The sequence below is a fragment of the Micromys minutus genome (assembly GCF_963924665.1).
Source record: "Micromys minutus genome assembly, chromosome: 26".
In the NCBI taxonomy this organism is placed as follows: domain Eukaryota; kingdom Metazoa; phylum Chordata; class Mammalia; order Rodentia; family Muridae; genus Micromys; species Micromys minutus.
This window is the reverse complement of record NC_137961.1, coordinates 5,282,042-5,301,411: the sequence shown is the minus strand read 5'-3', so window position 1 is coordinate 5,301,411 and position 19,370 is coordinate 5,282,042. Positions and strand designations below refer to the sequence as shown.

The window sequence follows — 19,370 nt, the reverse complement described above, 5'->3', positions numbered from 1 at the left end:
GGCTGGAGAGCCATGGGTGCACAAGATAATGTGAATCATCACTCTGGAAACAAGTCTGGAGATGCTATTTTTATGAGATACCTGCTAAAATAGAACCCTCATCCCACAAGGAATGTCTTTCCCATTGGGCAGTACTATAGAGACAATAAACTGAAGAGAAGTCTAACGTTAGAAAACCAACACAGCTACTAGTACTGAGAACATCTGTAACTCCATCCATGTGAGAGGTTGAGGCAGGAGGACCATGAATTTGAGAGCAGCCTGGGCTACAGCACCCTGGGCTAGACCATGTCACAAACAAATAAGCAAGCGGCAATAACCATAAATCCCTAGATAATCAGAAAGCATTAGAACTAATAGGGACTAACAGAAAATAATGTATAAAACCAGGAACCAACATATGGCCAGCATCAGGTATATAAGATTTCAGAACATATGAAAATCAATGGTGGTTTCTATTTTCCTTGTCATACTTTTAGAGTTAGCACGCAAGGTTTCATTACATAATATGCATACATGTAACCATACTTTGTTCTCATTCATTCCCTTTTACCATCCTCTAATTTCCTCTGCTACTTCTTGTTGGTCCCCTTCCTTTGTTGCCCCTTCTGCTATCATGGTATAGGTTTTCTACTTCCCACAAATCCTCCTGTAATACGCCTTCTTCCTATCTCATTATCCCCCATTACTCCAAATACTCACACACACACACACACACACACACACACAGACTACTGTAGATTTTTCATAGGAGAACAGGTTTTTCTTCCTGCATCTGGCTTATTTCTCTTAACATAATGATTTGTAGTTCCATTAATTTTCCTGTATGTGTCATGATTTAATTTTTTATTTACAAAAATTCATTTTTATTTTGTTATCGAAAGAAAATTTATCATGCTTATGTGACACTTTTCCAGCCCATTCATTTGTTGGTTCTAATCCTGCCTCTTAGCAGCTGTGAGCAGCAGTCTCTGTGCTGTGTGGCTGTTGGAACCTTTTGGGCATATATGTAGGAGTGGCTAGATCATTAGTTGATCTAGCTGTAGTTTTCTATTTTGGCAACTTCCACCACGATTTCTACTGGAGCTAAGTTTACACTCTCAAATATATAAGAAACCCAAAAGCTTAACGCCAGCTACTATAGTACAAGAAACAACATAGTTAAAGACTGTGCAAAAGATCTGAATAGATGCTTCCCCAAAGAAGAAACACTAATGCCAATGAATGGTTCCTAATCAAAGAAAATTATCAGCCTAACAGAGATGCCCCCATCCTCACATTCACTGCAACACTGTCAGCAGCAGCTAACACAGAGTTAGCCCTGATGTACATCAACAGAGCATGGATAAAGTGTGCAGCACACACAGCAGGATGCTAGTTATCTATAAAGAAGAATGGACCCTGTTACATTGCAGCAAAATGCATGGAACTGAAAGATATGGTGCTAAATGAAGCAAGCTATACGGGGAAGTTAAAAAAAAATGTCAACCTAAACGTGGAATAGTGACTATTAGAGCTTAGGGAGAATGTGGGGAGTGGATAAAGTGAGGATGCATAATGGGCACACAAAACAGTCAAGCAGAAATAAGTTCTCTCATTTCATGACACAGAGGGTGAAGGCGGCTTGCAGTGATCTGTTCTGTACTTTATGAAGATCTAAGAGAGAAGGGCTCCAAACCTAAACTGATGAGAGAGATGTGCTATTTACTCTGGCTTGATCAGTGCACGTTGTATGCATGTGCTGCAGTGCACACTGAGTTAGCATGAACATTTAACACAGGCATGTGCGTTAAGCCATGGGTATGTGTTATCACTGATATTTGAAAAGTGGGAATGGGGTATAGTTAGGACAAAGTTTTATTTGATGTTCCAGTTAAGATGAAGAACAGCACGAGACTGCATCCTCATCTGGGAGAGTTGAAGGTAGAGATGGATGGACTTCAGGGTGGGAAGCAAGAAGTCAAATCAAGCTGATGAACAAAGCAGGCATGCTTCCCAGCACAGAGGCAAACAGCTGGGTGGGAAATCTTTAGAGTAACAGTTCTGAAGTCTGACTCCATAGGAGCAAACTCAAGTTTCATGCTTCAGTGCATGTGAAACATGGCTGTATTCCCCAACCCCTTTGGCTCTCACATTCTTTGCTAGAAAAATCAAACTGATTACATAATTCCTTGATTAAAACAATTGTGGTTTGGATAGGAACAGCCCCATAGACTCACATGTTTAAATGCTTGGCCCATGGGGAGTGGCATGTAGGCATACATTTTTGCAATCTACTCTTAGTAGGGGTTGAACCTCTCCTCTAACCTACCACCCAGCAGAGGTAGTAGAAGAGAAAAGTTATTAGATTATGGGGGAAGTGGACCTGCTCAGCAATAGTTCTTTGGGGGCGAGCTTGGTCTTCTTTGGCAACCATTCAGTCCCATAGCAAACACCAAATATGACTCAATAGCTTCAGTCCAGTCCCCTAGGCAGGCAGATGGCACACACGAACCAGCAGCAGTAGTTCAGTCCTGAAGAAACTGCCTGGCTCACCTGCAATGAGGCCATGACAATGTCAAGCTGCTACAGGAACCTCATGAGCTGTTCTTGGTTTCTCTTAATGGTGTTGTTATCACAAGTTGAGCTCAACAGTACTATATAAGGCGAACCAACACGTGTGTTGTTAACAAAGAATAGTGAGGCAGAGCAAACCAAACCAATGCTCAGTGCTCGTCTCCCACTGTCTGTGGGTCCTTTCATCTGTGTCTGCTCCAGGAAAACACCCTTTTACCTGTGTGCCAGTACACCATCATTTAACACAACTCACTTTCCATAGAAACTAGAAGTTTCCGCTATGGTGGCACTAGTGAGAGGTGTGGCCTTGTTGGAGGAAGTGTGTCACATTGGGGGCAGGCCATGAGGTCTCCTATGCGCTAGGTCTGCCCAGTGTGGAATCCAGTCTTCTGTCACCTGTGAGTCACCATGTCTGTCAGCACGCTGTCATGTTTCCCACCATGGTAATTATGGACTAAACCTCTGAACCTGTAAGCCAGGGCCAGTCAAATGTTTTTCTTTATAAGAGTTGCCTTGGTCATGGTGTCTCTTCACAGAGGTAAATCCTAACCACAACAACAATGTTTAATAATGTGAGTGATTGCTAGTTTTGTTGCAATGGAAATGGGAAAATTTTAGAAAAATGCAGTGATTATAAGAGTGATGTTTAGTGGTTGGCAACATGGGTTCGAAGCCAAAATGGGCAATCCATCCCAGCAGTCTGTGCCTTGGTTTCCCTATTTATAAAATGGGATTCTGAATATGAGATACTTTTCATAGATATTTGAGGTATAAATGAATCGATACATGTAGAATGTCTAAAGTTGTGATCTGCACGTCAGGCATTCATGAAGCGATAAATGATTTAAAATAAAAAATACCCTAATTCAGACTGACTCTAATTCCATAGTCTCCTGACCCTTCTACTGCATGACCTTGTAGTCCAGACTTTATGAGAACTGTCCCACCTGTCTGTCCATCCCATGGTATCACTAGGCTCCTCATCTTCTCTCAGCCTCAGTGTGTATGTGTGTATTTGCATTTGCATGTCCCTTCAACTTGTGACAGATTGCCTTCCTCCCAGCTGCCCGAAATAACTCACAGGTGTGTGCAAGAGGACTGTTCTGATTTAGTATGTTTATTCTAATTTTTTGTTGGTTTGAAAAAACTGTTCACTATTCAGAGTACTTGCATTTCATAGGCTGTGTGTGTGTGTGTGTGTGTGTGTGTGTGTGTATGAGTGCAAGACACATAACAGGACATCAGAGATTCCTAAGAACTGGAGCTATAAATGGTTGTAAGCTCTCTGACATGTGTGTTGATGGTTGTAAGCTCTCTGACATGTGTGTTGATGGTTGTAAGCTCTCTGACATGTGTGTTGATGGTTGTAAGCTCTCTGACATGTGTGTTGATGGTTGTAAGCTCTCTGACATGTGTGTTGATGGTTGTAAGCTCTCTGACATGTGTGTTGATGGTTGTAAGCTCTCTGACATGGGTGTTGATGGCTGTAAGCTCTCTGATATGTGTGTTGATGGTTGTAAGCTCTCTGACATGTGTGTTGATGGTTGTAAGCTCTCTGACATGTGTGTTGATGGTTGTAAGCTCTCTGACATGTGTGTTGATAGCTATAAGCTGTCTGACATGGGTGTTGAGAACCAAGCTCAAGACTTCTGTAAGAGCAGAACATGCTCTTAACCTTCAAGCCATCTCCCCAGATCTTCCAAACTTATGTTTTGAAATAGATGAGACACTATCTTTCACTGAACTTGGAACTCGGTAGTCAGCTAGATTGGCTGGCAAGAGAACCCAGGGACCCTCCTTCTTCAGCATCCCCCAACCCTCTGTCTGCCTCACTGCTGGCTTTTTAACATCCATCCTGGGGTCCCACACTTCTACCCTCAAGTTTATAAAACAAACACTTTACACACCAAGATATCATTGAAGCCCCTGCAGAGAAAATTTGGTTAGTACTTGATTTAATTTGCATAATCATATCAATTCAGTATAAGGACTCACCAAATCTTAATATACTGAAGCGTGCCTTCCACTGTTTACTCTTTGAGTTGTCTTTTAGGTCTTGCCCATTTATCCTCCTTGTATCTTCTGCTCGAATCCCTGAATCCCTGTCTGCTGCCTCCTGGAAGCGTCTTTGACTGCCAAGTTTAGATCAAGTACCTTTGATATCTGCTTTTGTGGAATACTGTTGCTTCCACAGTCTACCGTTTTTAATTGTATTTCATTTGCATGATTGCTATACTTGCTTCCCCAGAACTGCATTAATAAGTTACAAAACTGGCTAGTTTAAAATCAAGTAATTCTTTGGGCCAGCATTCAGTATTGGCAGAATTGTGTTCCCTATGAAAACTGGGCGGCATCCTTGCTGGCCAGTTCCAGCTTCTGGTGGCTCTGAGCATTCCATGTCATCTCAATGTCTGCTTCTGTTTTCGTATGTGCTTCTGACATGGCTCATCCTCATTCTGAGAATATTTGTCCTTGAATTGTGAGATATCTGGGTAATTCAGATTGGTCTGATCCAATATCCTCAAGCACACCTGATCACACCCATGTGCTTCGACGTGTCTTTTTCATTATTTTGTGGAGAATTTCACATATGGATACTGTATGTACATCATCCTCCTCTTCCTCTCTCCACTTCTTCCCATGGCTTCTCCCACTCCTCAAATCCATAAATTATTTTTTCTGTAATTATTATTGTCATACCCTCACACATTCTATAAACAAACTGCCGACATAATTTACTATTGCTTTAGTGGGTTTGGAGCTCACTTATAGGGTCTGGCTAGTCAGAGAGGACTGAGTCTCTCTCTTTCACTAACCTATTGCTCTCTTTATGGGGGTGAAACCTGGTGAGAATCCCCCAACACACACACTGGTTTGTCAATTAGGGTCGCCATTTTTAGGTCCTGTTTAGGTAACTATATGTTGAGAGCCATTTGTGCCGCACCCAAACATGGCGCCGGCTTCCCGCCCATGACTCAGCAAACACAGCCCAAGAGACATAGTGCGCATGTGCCACAGACGTCACAGCCCGCTCTTGGGGCATGCTAATGAGTTACTGGAGGGCGCACCAAGCAGGTAGCGACACGAGTCTCCTGGGCATATATAAGCAGTGCATTTGCCTTCCATGTGGTCCCCTGCTCAGAGTGTTGTATAATATATTGTTGGAATTTCCTGTGGCAGCATCCCTGTTATATGTAGAAGGTACTGTCTCTCTGAAGACATCAGGTTATGACCCCTGGCTCTTACAATCTTTCTGCCTCCCATTTCTAGGTTGTTCCCTGAGCTGTAGGTATAGGTGTCAAGTTGTTGGTGTATCAACTGGGACTGGCTATCCTGTGGCTCGTTCTGGATTTTGACAGGTGAGGCTTTGGTAACTGTCTCTGTGTACTACAGAAGACTTCCTTGGTGAGGGGTAAGAGCTACTCTTACCTGGGGAGAAAAATCAGGGACATAGAAATGATATGGTTTACGTCATTTTTTGAGGGCTCCCATCCAACCTATTAAATTCCTTATTGACCTGTTCAGGGCTGGAGAGATGGCTCAGCAGTTAAGAGAACTGTCCACTTTTCCAGAAGTCTTGAATTCAATCCCCAGCAACCAAATGGTAGCTCACAACCACCTATAATGGGATCTAATGCCCTCTTCTGGAATACAGGTATCCGTACAAATAGAGTATTCATATACTTAAATAAATCTTAAAAAAATGTTTTCCCATTATCTCTGTAAAATAGAGATTGGTGCGTTATCCTTTAATTCCAATCTTCCTAGTACGTAGTCAGGGCCTGGTACTTAATAGATATTAAATAGGTATGCTATAGATGGGTTGACTACATGTATTTTCTCTTTAATATATGTATCATATATTTATTAATTCTTTGAGAATTTAACATATGCATACAGTGTATTTTAATTAATATTTACCTCTATCCCCCCATGTTTTCATTCAACTATAACTATTTTCAAGACTTGTAGTGGCCCACTCAGATTTTATGTTCCTGGTCTATGAATGAATGCAATTATCCTTACTTCTGATGTATTTATTACTTACATTTATAGACTAAGATACTTCTTAGATCTTAATGTGGTTGCATCAATTCTTCTGATTGTCAGACTCCTTCAGTTAGAGAACAAAAGAAACACATAAGGTGTGTGTGTGTGTGTGTGTGTGTGTGTGTGTGAAACTATGTCATTTGTCCTTGTGCTTGTTATGATATTTTAATATCTTTGGCAGCTTGGCCAGGGACTGTATTCTATGGGGCAGTGATATGTTGGAAACTATTGGAATTCTGCTAATTATCGTCTTTCCCCTTATTTCTACTCCCTACAAACAACTTTAGTCATCCCCATAGCATCCTTTCTGCTCCAGAAATTAAGGCAGCAAAATCTTCCTAAAGTACTTTTTGTTTATGTTGTTCTATCAAAAGAAATAACATATTAATAAGCAATTAGCTACTCAAATAGTAATTTTTGTTAGTTTGGGCCTGAATTGGCTCAATTTTAAAAATTGTTACTCCTTAATATTTGATACCTGGTAACCTATAAGTGAAATCTTATTTTGGCTCACAGTTCTGAAGGCTGAGAATTCAGAAAGCATGTCACATAAAGCGGGGACTTTGTGTTGCTTTAATTCATGTCGGGAAACTGAAGGATGGGTCATGTGCACTGATGGGGCCACATGCAAGGTGTGGGCAGTCACAGAACAGCTCACCTGCTGTGGAAACTAACCAGCTTCATGCGAGCTAACTCACCAACAGGAATTAGTGCTACACTAATTAGGGAGGGGCTAAGCCACTCATGAAGGTGCCTTTTCAAGGCCTGACTACCCTTGGAGTCCCCACTCCCAAACAGTGATGTTTTGAGGCATTAATGTCTCAACACACGAACTCGGGAGGAAGTCAGACCATGTAATAAACAGATCCATCTATCCAGAGAAGCATTAATTAGGACTGTAAATTTTGGTATGATTTAATAATCTGAGAGCTAGTTTCTAAGACACTATTTCTACAGCACTAGGTGAAAATGGTCTGTCTCCTGTTTGAACTCTCGATATCTACCAAGCTTGTTCTCAAACTCACAGGGATCCGTCTGCTTCTATTACCTAGGTTGCTGGGGTTGGTGTGATGTACTGCCACGCCTGACTTTGATTTTTACATTCAGTCCTTTTAGAGAAGCACTGAAGGCATTCAGCCAGTGCTGACTAGAATATATGCCTAGTTTTAAAAGTTAGGTTTATTGGTTTGTTGCAACCAGGACATTTCAACATGAGGAATGTTGGAGCATTGACCCATCATAGGGTGATTTTGTGTAGGGGTTAAGGAATGTGGGACTTTTACTGCACTGAATGCTCCTGTGCAAGGGGAGCAATCCTGTTCTCTAACGTCACAATTTTATCCAGCAGATGTGAAGAATAAAGTGGAGGCAGAGCTTGAACAGGCAGAGAGACGGCATTCCTATCAATTAGCTGGGAGTGAGTGTGTTTGTCAGTTTCTGGTGATATAAAATTATTTTTACTTTGGTCCACATTTAGGCATCCAAGCATGTTCCTGTTAGTCTTAGTTTTTGGTGTAAACACTGTAGCCTTTTCTAAAGGTTTATGTTCACCGCAAGACACCAGGCTGGCTTCTGTCTTTCTAAAGATAACCACCAATCCAATTAGGCTGGGTGATAGCTAATCCCCTGATTATCAGATACACAGCAATGGGCCAACGAGCCTCAGAAGTGACTTGGGAGCTGTGGTATTTGGGTTTGCGGAATGAGGATGTAGACCCGCATGACTACCTAGAAAGAATTAAGGATCAACAACATCAGATTCTGTGCCCTGCATCTTTCTGTAGTGTCACAGAACTCTGTTTATTTTTTTTAATGGAAATAATCCAGTTCCGGTTTACTTTCCGTCCTGTAAGTAAATATTTGAATATTTAAAGGTACTAAGGAAAGGTCTCTGGCTTTCTCACTAAAGGTTCCAAGAACTTAGCTGCTACACAGAAAGCTCATTAGAAGAGGGAACGAATGGTCTGCTATTCTTTGACGGCTTCATGGAACCCAATATCCATAGCTGGGGAGGCGGCACACGCCTTTCATCCCAGCACTCATGAATTTCAGGCCGGCCTGGGCTACACAGTGAGACCTTACCTCAAAAACAAAACCAAGTAATAGCAATGCAACAACACAAAGCCGAAGCAAAATTCTGTACCAGAGAACACACTGGCATTTCTCAGTCTGGTCCTGCAAAAGGAATGAATGGATGTAGTTAGAGATTCCCTGAGAGGCTCTGCCAGCACCTGACTAATATAGATGCAGATACTCACAGACAACCATTGGACTGAGCCTGGAGACCCCAATGGAAGAGTTAGGGGGAGGACTGAAGGAGCTGAAGGGGATTGCAACCCCATAGGAAGAACATCAACTAACTGGACCACCCAGAGCTCCCAGAGATTAAACTACCAACCAAAGAGAACACAGGGAGGGATCCATGGCTCCAGCTACATATGTAGCAGAGGATGGCCTTGTCTGGCATCAATGGGAGGGAGGCCCTTGGTTCTGTGGAGGCTTGATGTCCCAGCATAGGGGGATGCTAGAGCACTGAGGCAGGAGGGGGTGAGTGGGCGGAGGAGAACCCTCATAGAGGTAAAGGAGAGGGGGAAGAGAGTGAAAAGGAGATGGGGGAATGGGATGGGAGGTTTGTGGAGGGGAAACCAGGAAGGGGAAATCTTATTTGAAATGTAAATGAAGAAAAATGATCAATAAAAAAATTAACAAAACAAAAACAAAACACACACACACACACACACACACATACACACACACACACACACACACACACCAAGAAGGAGAGAGAAGAAAAGAAATAAAAAGAAAGAAAAGCAAAGAAGAGCTCTTAGGCTGTGTCTCGTCAAGTAATAGAGATTTCCCCTCTCTCCTCTTTTTGAAATTTATGAATTTTGAAAGTGAGGACATGCTCATGACATTTGATCACCATATTCAAAAGTGTTTCATTGGGTGTTCTAAACAATAGTATGATAATGTAATTACATTTAAAATTCCGTGTCCACTCTGGGCTTCAGTAATAAAAAGCACTTTGGATTTTGCTATGCATTGTCTTTCAGATGCTACTTCATGAATTCTTCTATGTAACTAAAGAAATCAAACAAAACTTATTTCTGATTTAATGAAAATCCCTTTAGGGGAACAAAAAGATGGTTACTCCCAGACTGATTCTATTTAAACTTTGATTCTTCACATTTCTGAGCCTTGGTTTTCTTAATTATCAATAATGAGGTTGTTGGAATACTTGATTTCCAAGGAACCCTTAAACTCTGTAATTATGTCAGGTTTGGTGAACTCTGGGGAATATAAACGTTTGCATTTCTTAAAACACTAATCTTTCACTTTCACGAATTCTTTCCTCTGCAAGTCACGAGTCTCCATGAACAATTTAGCACAAGTTATTCCCTCTCAGTAATCAGTTATTGCTGGCTGATAGGTCAGAGTTGACTAATAACATATGAGCAAGATTCAGGTTTAAAAAAATTAATTGCAGCCCCTTTATTGAAAAACGTGCTTTCCCTGGGGGGAAAAAAAACAAAACAGAGAAGTTGAAGTGAAAATCTCTTTTCCCCCACAGACTGCAGGAATACGGACAGTCAGGGATGGCTGGATGATAAAAGATCTGGGCCATCACTCTGTGAACAATCCCAAGGACCTGGCGGTCGCTCTGCCTCACACTAGACTGTGAGAACAGGCTGACCTTCAGAGGTTCCAGCTATGGCAACCATCACACATTCATTCACTGTTTACTGAGAGCCTGAGGATGTTTGTCACTGAGCTAAGTGTGGAGGTTACAAGATTAGTGAGATGGGGCTCTGCCCTTAAGAAGCACAGCAATATCACACACAGTGTGATTAATCTACAGAGGGAAGGCACACTGTGTTCCAATTTATTTGGGGAGATGGTTACCCAGGACAACTGCTGCCCATGCATCATGCTGAAGATGACTAGGAATTAACTTGGCAAAGGTAAAAGAATGAAGAGAGAAGCATCTTTCCAGGTAGAACTTTGCTAGGTCAGGGATCAAATAGGAGAAAGAGGGTTTAACTGTATTGCTGAAGTTTACTGGGCCATGCGCTTCTGAAAAACGATAGCTCTATCAATCTTTTTGCTCCATTGTTTTTCCCATGAGACTCAGATAGGACTCATAGGCTCCTCTTATAGGTACTTATCACCCAGTCAGATGCTCTAGATTCCCATGTTTGCTTTACAGATAACTGAATTTCTCATGTCCAGTGGGCAATCTGGCTGAAATTCTTACTATTATGACCCAAGCTTTAGTTACACTTTATTTCTTCCAGGCCTCTGGATTTTTATGTCTTCAGCTCAGATTAGCAATAGTCCATCAGGAGACCAATGGATCCTTTGATCTATTGTCTGGTCAAGTTATTCTTACCTGTTTGTTCTACTTTCTGACACTCAGATTTTTCTAGCCTTGTTACCTCCCCATCTGCTGGAATTTTAGATATGTACAACTTCTTTAGGAGTAGTCTGTTTCTTTCCTTTTGCAACAGTCTCTTTGATCAGTCTGAGACCTAAGTTTGAATTTGTTTTTTTTTTATTTGGAGGAATAATGTAAGAGCATGCTCATGGTTTATTTGGTGAGCTACAAGTACAGAAGAAATTCTCATAACTTTTTATATTATATGCTTTTTAATTATAATGACAGACCATCCTGTTTCAAGCAAAATTTTGAAATTAAGATACTGTCACTCAGGTCTCCCATACACCCATCTTCAAACAAGACTTTAAAGGAGAAACACCAACTTTATTATTAATTAAATGGGGTGCAAACTTGCAGTGAAGCATTAAAGATGAACAGCAAAAAGAATAACACATATGATATAGGGGATCAGACAATGCATAGCTAACTAGGAGGGCCATGGATTGCCATAAGAATAAAATTCAAATTCATTAGCTTCTCAGAAGCCATGGACAGACTCAGGGACTGATGTCATTCTAGAGTTTGGAAGACACTGAGACTATATGGAAAGCCAGTTAGGATTCTAAATTTTTCATGTTCCATGCCTACTCTTAGGCATGTCCTCATCCAAATCCTTAGTGTTACAAGTTCACAGGAGAAATAAAAAGGGGAGGGTCTTTAGACTATGCTCTAGAAAGGGGAAGGTATAACTTCCAATGGAAAACAAAACGTTCACTTAAAAATATAGAGTGATTGACAATGGTTCTCACCGAAGCAACAACACTGACACAACCCCAAAGACAAAAAGGGTTCAATAATATAATTTTTGCCCCTCCCACCCCACAATGTACCAACATGCCATGTGAAATCCTGCTCTTGGCCCTTAGTGAGTACTGTAAGCTATGACCTTCCAGACATTTGCTGAAATCTTCCAACCAGAGACTGGGAAACTAGGAAGCATAAGGAGGTGCAAAATGTAAAAGGAGAACAGAGAGTAGAGAATCTGTAACTAGAATGGGCAGTTGGTGTTGATGAGGTAAGAGAATACTTAGAAAATGAGCAGGATATCATTAAAAGGGGGCAGTTTCAGAATAAGAAAAGAACACAGATCTAAAACTGATTAGCAATAAACTTGAATACATTTCCTGCAAAGTCTAACAACATCATCAGGTGGCAGAAAGTAGAATAAGCTCAGATATGGATATAGGCCAACATCTGGAAGAGAGAGAGAGAGAGAGAGAGAGAGAGAGAGAGAGAGAGAGTTCGTTCTAGGGTAGTCAGGAATGTAGGTTTATGTTAAGGTGTTACATGATTGGACAGTAGAGAAGTAGGTGGGGAAAGATCTAGGAAGGCAGAAGAGGAGGCAGGAGGCAGAGATTGACAGACAAGAAGATGAAGGCAGATGTGTATGTTTCTCTTGGTGCATCTCTAGCTTGATGAGGTTGTTATGATTATTTTAAAGGGTTTCTATGAGACTAATTTATTTTTTCTGGATAAACAGTTTATATCTTTGTCTACTGGTTGTAAGCTTATTGTGTAGAGGGCTTGTGGATTGAGAATTTAACATATAAACCTGTTTGATAAGTTACTGGGTTGTGGAGTCATGTTTGTACTGGGTTGTGGAGGAAAGGAACATGCCCATGCGGTTGGATCTACCTGGGACCGAAGTGAACTGTGCCTGAATTCTTACAGATGGCATAGAGCACCAAGTTAGAAATTCCTGTAGTGCCAGATGGCTCTATGGGACCCAGCCAAGAATGGGATAAAAGGTTAAGACACCTTTTAATATTTACTGCAACACAAGAATATACAGAGAGATCCTGTCTTGAGCCCTCCCCCAAGAAAGCTATCCAGATGGAACAAACAAGGTAAGTAGAGAATATTAGTTACAGTTAAAAATATAGTTAGAAAAATTAACCAAGTAAAATATCTGTATGATAAAAACTTTAAGTCTTTGAAGAAGGGAATTGAAGCTATTAGAATATAGATCTTTCATTCTCATGGATCAGTAGGATTAACATAGTAAAAATGGCTAGCCTACTAAAAGCAATTTAAAGATTCAATGCAATCCCCATTAAATTTTGAACAAAACTTCTTACAGACCTTTAAAAACAGTACTCAATTTCATATGGGAAAACAAAAACCCAGGATAGCTAAAACAATCATGTACAATAGGAGGAAATACAAATCAAAACAACTTTGAGATTCTATCTTACATCTACCAGAATGGCTAAGATCAGAAAACACAAGTGACAGCTCATGCTGGCAAAGATGTGAGGTAAGGGGAATATTTATCCATTGATGGTAGGAATGCAAACTTGTACAGCCACTTTGTAAGTCAATATGGTGGTTTCTCAAAAACAAAACAAAGCAAAAAAAAAAAAAAAAAAAAAAAAACAAACTAATTTTCTATCTCAAGACCCAACTATACCACTCTGGGGCCCAAAAGTTTCTCTATCTTGCCACAAGAATATTTTCTCAACTATGCCCATAGCAACATGATTAATAATAGTCAGGAACTGGAAACAACCTTGATGTTTCTCAGCCAAAGAATGACTAAAGAAAATTTGGGACATTTCCATAATGGAGTATTACTCAGCTATTAAAAACAATGACATCATGAAATTTGCAGGCAAATAGATAGAACTAGAAAAACATTTTGAATGAGATATAGAAAGACAAACATGCTATGTACTCACTTATAAGTAAACATTATCTGTAAAGTAAAAGACAATCACTCTATGTTCCACAGACCCAGAGAGGATAAGTAACACAGAAGGCTAAAGGGGGGAATGGAAGGATCTCCCTGGGAAGAAGAAATAGGCTAGGCTAGGCTGGGTGGGCTGGGCTGGATAGAGACAGGACAGGACAGGACAGGACAGGGCAGGACAGGATAGGACAGAATAGGACAGAATAGAATAGGTTTTGCAGGTGTACTTGGGACAGATGGGATTGGGAACAGGAGGGAACAGGTGGACAGGAAGGGAGGAAGAAAATACTGAGAGAAATGATGGGAACTGGGGGGGGGGTGCATTTGCAGGGCAAGGTTGAAACCCAGTGCAGTGGAAACTCCATGGACTCTATTAGAGTATCTCTAGCAAAGTAATGGGGACATGGAGCCTGAACTGGTCATCTGTAACCAGGCAAGTCCTTAAGTGTAGGAACTGGGACACCAACCCAACCACATCACCTTCAACCTACAGTTTGTCTTGCCTACAAGACAAAGTCTTCTGGGACCCTAGCCCTAAAGAGATCAGAGAGACATAATCTAGCAACTCACAGACGCATATGAAGAGTCCCACGGCCAAACATTAGGCAGAGCTAGGGGAGTTCTATGGGGGTGGGAGGAGGATAGAAGGAACCAGAGGAGTCATGGACACTACAAGAGATGACCCACAGAATCAACTGATTGGGACTTATGGGGGCTCACAGAGATCAAGGAGCCTGTAGGGGTCTGACCTAGGTCTTCTGCAAAAATGTGATGGCTTAGTAACTTGGTATTCTTGTGGGACTCCTAACATTGGGAGGAAGGGGCTGTTCATGACTCTTTTGCTTACTTGTGGAAACTTTACCTCCCACTGGGATTCCTTGTTGATCCTTGATGTGATGGCTTGTGCCTGATTTTATTGTAGCCTGTTATGTTGTGTTTGATTGAAGTTCTTGGGAAGCCTGCTCTTTTCTGACAGTAGGTGGGGTGAGTGGGAGGTAGGGGAGTGGGGAGGTGGGGAGTAGCTTTGGGGAATGGGAGAGGGTCAGGAAAGGACTGGGGGAGGGGAGTAAGGGATAAACTGCAGTCAGGATATAATATGTTAGAGAATTAAATAAAATGAGTAAGGAAATGAGCGGAGTAGAATTTTATATTTGCCAACCCCTATTTGATACATGCACAACATTCAGACTATATTAAGAACTCTCAATATTCAACAGCAAGAAGACGCCAGTACAGTGAAAGATCAGAATAACAAAGAGAAACCCAAAGTGATCAGAATGTTGCTACTAGCTATGAGGGTCATGCCAATTAAAACAAAACAACTACACATGTATTCATATGACTGATTTTTTTTTTTAAAGTAGTGGCTGTAAATCATAGCCATACAGAAAACAAAATCAAGAGTTTGGGTCCCATGGAGTCAAGACTGACATTCTAGCACCAGAACTCCAGAAAGGACAACAGTGAAGCTCAAGTATGGCAGAAGAAACTGAAGTCATATTTGCTGGATGCAATGATTTGAACACGGTTTCTACGCTGAAAGCTTGGTTTACACTGGGTGGTGTTGAGATGGCAGAACCCTGGAGAATGAATGTAATAGAAAGTGTCACTTGGGTGCCACCCTTGAAAGGAATTAATGTAGGTCTCTGGGGACCCTGGTGGGCTCTGTAAGAGTAAGCTGTCATAAAAAGAGAAAAGCCGGTTCTGGGTTCTTCTTGCTTTTCTTCTCACAATGTGACCGCCATCTTACTTCCACTCTTTCCCATCAAGAAGCTACTCAGCCTCCCAAGTTCACGCTCACAAACTGGAAGCTAACCAAAGCCCTTTATTGAGGACGTTCACTTATTTATATATGAACTTAACTATCCTTAAGTATTTTTTCTAGTAATAAATGCATAGTCTCTCCAGGAAGAGAAAAATACATCCCCAAGCAAGGCTACTTTCCTTGCTCAAGGATTGGAGGAGTCATGACAGAACACAAGTGCAGATGTGCAGTGGATGTGCTGTGAGCCAAGGTGACACAAGACAGTGACAAACACCATGTTTCAGCTCGTAATTTCATGGTGTCTAAAATAACAGCCATTTTAAGACAGTTATTAACAGGAGAGGGTAAAGGGGACTGGAAGGAATGTAAGTTATATACAAGGCAGATAAGGAAGGAAAAAACCCTTCAGAATAACATTGAAGAAGAAAGTAAATAATTCATAAAACAAGAGGTCGCACATTATTTAAAAGACCACGTATATGCTGTTCATGATGCTAAATAAATATGTCTTTAAAAAACCTATAAAAATGAACAAAAATAGCCTTATGTGTCAGTTAAAAGACATATAAAATAGAAAGTATATGGAAGAGATAAACTATACAAATACTAAAAAAAAAAAAAAAAAAATCCGGATACCAAGATTAACAAAGCATCAGGGTAAAACCTTTTTAGGGTAATTCATCCTTATATTTATCATGATGTATATGTAATAAAGATGTCTAGTAAATACATACATACATACATATATATATATATGTTCTACCTATAATCAAGATCAATTTATCAAAAGATATAATTATTAATCTGAACATATAAAATCTGCTTCATAGTCTTAAAATCTAATGCTAGAAATAATAATTCCATCTAAGTTTTAAATTCTATATCTTCAGTTATACATTATTAATTTCAAAAAGCCAACTTTCTTTCCAAGCACTTGGGGAATTTTTATGAAAGCTGACCCAGCCCAAGCTGCAAAACAAGTTAAAAAAAAATGGCAGAAAACTGATGTGAGACAAATGCTTTCTGATTACAGGGTAATTAAATTTAGAAGATGATGACAAACACTATATTTAGAAATTACAAACCAGACTTTCCATAATTTGCAGGCTAAATAAGACACTGTCACAAATCTGGAACTGAATTAGAATTAAATACTGTGTTGCAGAGAGACATGTATGACCTTAAATGTTCATGCTGTAAAAGATGATCAACGAGTTCTATGTCTAAACCAGGACGTTACAGAAATAACTCCAAAAAACTACTAACAACTAAAAAGAACAGAGACAAAAACACTAGAGTATGCTCTATGAAGTGAAAGCCACAGAGGGTTCAACAAAGCCAAAAGTTGGTCTGAGATGACATTTATAATAGAAAAATATTAGTTCACCTTAAGAGGAAAAGAATTATCAAATGGCCAATATTATCAATGAAAAAGTGACCTAAACTCAGTCCCATCAAGTTAAAACGTAAGGAATGCCTCAAGCTATTGCTATTGAAAACTTTCACAAAAATGACTTTTTTTTTTTTTAGGGAGAAAAAAGTGTATCAAAATAGCAGTTACCTCTGGATAGCCTTTCCTTCAGTCTCTGCTCCACTCTTTGTCCCTGCATTTCCTTTTGACAGGAGGAATTTTGGATTCATCTTTTTGAGGTGGGTGGGTGGTCAAGGGATTTATCCCATCCGCAGACACTGAACCTAGACACTATTGCTGGTGCTAAGAAGTGCTTGCTGACAGGAGCCTGGTATAGCTGTCTCCGAGAGGCTCTGCCACAGCCTGACCAATACAGGTCAGATGTATGCAGCCAAACATCAGACTAAGTGTGGGGACCCCAATGGAGAAGTTCGGGCAAGGACTGAAGGAGTTAAAGGGGTTTGCAACCCCATAGGAAGAACAACCAACCAGACCCCCAAAATTCCTAGGGACTAAACTACCACCCAAAAAGTACAGATGGCAGACTCATGGCTCCAGCCAAATATGTAGCAGAGGATTGCCTAATCAGTCATCACTGGGACGGGAGGCCCTTGGTCCTGTGGAGGCTTGATGACTCAGGGTAGGGGAATGCTAGGGTATGAGGCAGGAATGTGTGGGTGGGTATTACCCTCACAGAGGCAGGGGGAGGGGAGGGAATAGGGGGTTTGTGGAAGTGAAACTGGGAAGGGGGATAACATTTGAAATGTAAATAAAACAACAACAACAACAACAACAATGCAGTTACCAAGATGGATGGTGCTATGTTCTTGTAATACTTGGTGATTACTAAATAGGTACCATAAAATTCATATTTTAGTTCTTTTTTGTACCCTCCCCACTAAATTTTATGGGTAGAGAGAGGTAGACACAGATAGGAATGAAACATGGCTCATTTGGAAGCTTTGAGATGAAATCTAGTGGCTCTAAGGAGAGACGTTTTGGATGTGAACTTGAAGTGGGTGTGTAGATTTATGTCTGCTCTTCCTGAGTAAAGAAGTTATTCTAGCCTCAGCAGGAACTGAGCTTTGTTTAGTTAAGATTTTTCTTTAGATAGTAATAAAAATGGTTCTTTGTCACTATTGCTTCTAGTTTGACTGGAACAAAAAACCCAATCAATGAATTCAGTGCATCCTGAATAGGAAAGAAAATAAGAGGGAGCTTTTGCCCTTTCGATCTCCCCTCTGCTTCCGTATCTTAGCATCAGATCATCTGCCTGGGACACAGTGGCTGTAGCAAGGATAAGGGGTAGAAAGAAGAGACATACTTAACTGAAGTCCAGTCATTTCAGATCCGGAAGATAACTGAGCTCCTTCCTAAAATGATTGATTATTTCTAAGCCCTCGAGATGTTTAAACAATCAAGGACAGACATTCCCAGATTGGCACTGACCCCTAGACAGTACTAGAACATTCTGAAGGAATAACTAATTGATCCTAAATTAATTTAGGCACGAGAATCTGGATGACAGTTGTCTTATAACCTCCCAGGCTGTAATAATATTTATACAGGTAGGCTTGTTTTTCACATTTACCTCTACTGATTATAGCACTGGGCTTATTGCATGTGTGTTAGTGAGCAGCGTTCAATCCTTCAATAGTATATGAGGTAAGGTAGGGGATTGCTGTTGCAGGTTTCTTAGAAGGGGGGGGGGACCTGATGTTCCTAAGGAATCATTAACCTTGCTTTTTTAAGGTTAAAAACATGGTCTAGTTGTCCTACGAGAATCTCAAGCATTCATGGTCTCCCAAGAGCAGTGTCGGTTGGTGGTGAGTAACCGGATGGCTTTTGTGGCCATTGTGGCATATCCACGCCTTTCCTGTTGTGCACAATGGTGCCATGCACAGCACACAGAGCATTGAATTAAGAGGGGCATCCTGGCAGCGGCGTCCCTATTGATGCCAATGAATACGTTATGAGTTCTAATAGGCGCTGGAACGCTCATGGACCAAAAGCAGATGCCTCTCATTCTTCAACAGTTTGCTCTCTCTGAACAACCGCAGTGAAACAGCCTCTGGGGGGCATTTCGATGACCTTTTGCTGAAGATGCCACGCTGTTTTATGCTTTGCTAAATGTCTAATTCAGATATTGTTATTGAGTTGCCAAATGGGCTTCATGTTCTTTGATGTGGATTGCAGATATAACTCACTGCTTCTGCCACACACATCTCCACACAGCTTCGTTCCAATAAGCCTGCCTCCATGAGGACCCAAGCACATTTTCCTATAGCTCCTTTTACTTGGTACCTTCTAGTTAACCAAATAAACAGTGGTCTTCTGACCATCCTTATCCCCCAGCTATAGTTTCAGACCGTTGTGATTATCAGAGATGACAATGTTATCTTAAGATTATTTGTTTCATTATCAGGTTTATCAAGAAAAACTCATTTTACAGGTTTTT

General features: G+C 40.8%; 1 protein-coding gene across 1 annotated transcript in view; it reads right to left on the bottom strand.

Annotated features, from left to right (window-relative positions):
- CPA6 (carboxypeptidase A6) overlaps nt 1-19,370 on the bottom strand; it is a gene marked incomplete at its 3' end in the record, with an annotated part of 235,567 nt that overhangs the window by 87,147 nt on the left and 129,050 nt on the right. The window lies entirely within an intron of this gene.